Source organism: Anabrus simplex, chromosome 9 (genome assembly GCF_040414725.1).
Source record: "Anabrus simplex isolate iqAnaSimp1 chromosome 9, ASM4041472v1, whole genome shotgun sequence".
Taxonomy (NCBI): domain Eukaryota; kingdom Metazoa; phylum Arthropoda; class Insecta; order Orthoptera; family Tettigoniidae; genus Anabrus; species Anabrus simplex.
This window is the reverse complement of record NC_090273.1, coordinates 104149134-104151334: the sequence shown is the minus strand read 5'-3', so window position 1 is coordinate 104151334 and position 2201 is coordinate 104149134. Positions and strand designations below refer to the sequence as shown.

At 44.4% G+C, this 2201-nt stretch overlaps 1 pseudogene; it reads right to left on the bottom strand.

Annotated features, from left to right (window-relative positions):
• Window positions 1-1145: 1145 nt before the first annotated feature.
• Window positions 1146-1264, bottom strand: LOC137502218 (5S ribosomal RNA; annotated as a pseudogene).
• Window positions 1265-2201: the final 937 nt, after the last annotated feature.

Genomic DNA, 2201 nt, shown 5'->3' with positions numbered 1-2201 from the left:
CGGAAATTGTCTGGCTTCAAAGTGTTCCTTACCTCTTGCGATTCTGTTTTGATCTCCTCACTGTTCTTCTGCCCCTCGCATCCTCTACAGTGGCTGCTGGTGCAACATCATTCGATCGGTCCGCCTCTTGGTCGTTTTCCAGCAGGCTGAAATCTGAGCCCTCGGTTAGAGGGAGTTTCTTCTGCCCTCAAAACATGTAGTGGAAGGCAGCGGCTCGGAGAATCTGACCAGACACCCAACTCTGCTGTCTTAAATGTTTATGTAAGTTTATCTCTTTCTGGAGTTTTCAATGAAACGTGAAGCATTGAAAGCGTTGGCTGCGCTGTCCATATCATGGCAAAATGAGTGATTCTGAGCAGGAATCTTGCTTTGGCCCAAAACGTTTCTATTAAAATATCATCATCGTACACTAGAGTGTAAGTCTTGTCGCTCCAACCTCTTAATCTTGCCCTTCTTTTCATATCCTTGTAGTTTTTACATCCCATCAAGTATATCTTCCTTGGCATTCTTCTTACTTTCTTTCCTAGTATTTTTACTTCAAGGACGTTGACTAGGAAGTCATTATGTCTCAGGATATGACCTACAAGTTTTATCTTCCTTCTTTCCATATCATTTATCAGTCTCCATTGTTCGTTGATTTCCTTTAGAACATTTCAATTCGTCGACCTTTCAGTCCAGCATGTCCTCATCATTTTTCTTCAAATACAAATTTCAGTTGCTTCAAATGAATCTCTTTCCTTTTATCCTATAGTTCGGCTTTCACAACCGTAAATTAATACACTCCGGACGAAGGATTTTACAAACCTTCCTTGTTTTTAATCTTTCGCGGGTATTTGTTATGACTTATTTTGTTTTGAAACACCTGTTTAACAGGAGCTAATCTTCTTTTGATTTCCTTGGTGTAGCTATTGTTTTCAGTGATAATGTTTCCGAACTAACCCCATGGCACTACAGCCCTGAAGAGCCTTGTTCTACCAAGCGACCGCTGCTCAGCCCGAAGGCCTGCAGATTACGAGGTGCCGTGTGGTCAACACTACGAATCTTCTCGTAAAAATCCCTGAGCTGACCGGGAATCGAACCCGGGGCCTCCGGGTAAGAGACAGACACGCTACCGCTACACCATAGGGCCGGCAAAAAGGGAATTGAACCAATTGCACGTGGTGTTCCCAACCGGTCATCCATCCAAGTACTGACTACGCCCAATGTTGCTTAACTGCGGTGATCGGACGAGAACCGGTGTATTCAACATGGTATGGCCGTTGACAAAATATAGCTACGGCGAGACTCGAACTCACGTCATCGAGGTTCGTAGACAAGTACGGTGACCACTTGGCCGCCGCTCCACTTGCTTCCTAAGTAACACAAGTATTGCACTTGTTCTAATTTGGAATTTCCTATTCTTATGCTCGTATTAACTTTCCTGCCATCTTTGGTCACAACGAATATTTTGGTTTTCTTACTATTGATTTTAAGTTTGTAGTGTTTCAATGTATCACACAGAAGAGTCAACATTCTATTTAATTCCTTCTCAGAGTCTGCTATTAAAATAACGTGTTTATATTTGTGTCCTATATTTTATGTCTGCCTCTGTGGTGTAGTGGTTAGTGTGATTAGCTGCCACCCCCGGAAGCGGGGGTTCGGTTCCCAGCTCTGCCACGAAATTTGAAAAGTCGTACGAGGGCTGGAACGGGGTCCACTCGTCCTCGGGAGGTCAAATGAGTAGAGGTGGGTTCGATTCCCACCTCAGCCATCCTGGAAGTCGTTTTCCGTGGTTTCCCACTTCGCCTCCAGGCAAATGCCCGAATGGTACCTAACTTGAGGCCACGGCCGCTTCTTTCTCTCTCCCTTGTCTATCCCTTCCAATGTTCCCATCCTCCCGCAACACCCCTGTTGAGCATAGCAGGTGAGGTCGCCTGGGCGAGTTACTGGTCATTCTCCCCAGTTGTTTCCACCGACCCAATGTCTCACACTCCAGGACATTACCCTTGAGGCGGTAGAAGTGGGATCCCTCGCTAAGTCTGAAGGAAAAACCGATCCTGGTGGGTAAACAGATTAAGAAGAAGAAGACAATATTCTAACTTCGACGGTAAACGATTCACAAATATTAACATAATATTTTGATATTTAATGTACCGTACTGTACGCACTATTAAAGTAGGTTTCTAGAGTGTAAAACTCTCTTCTAATTGTCAAAATGTCAC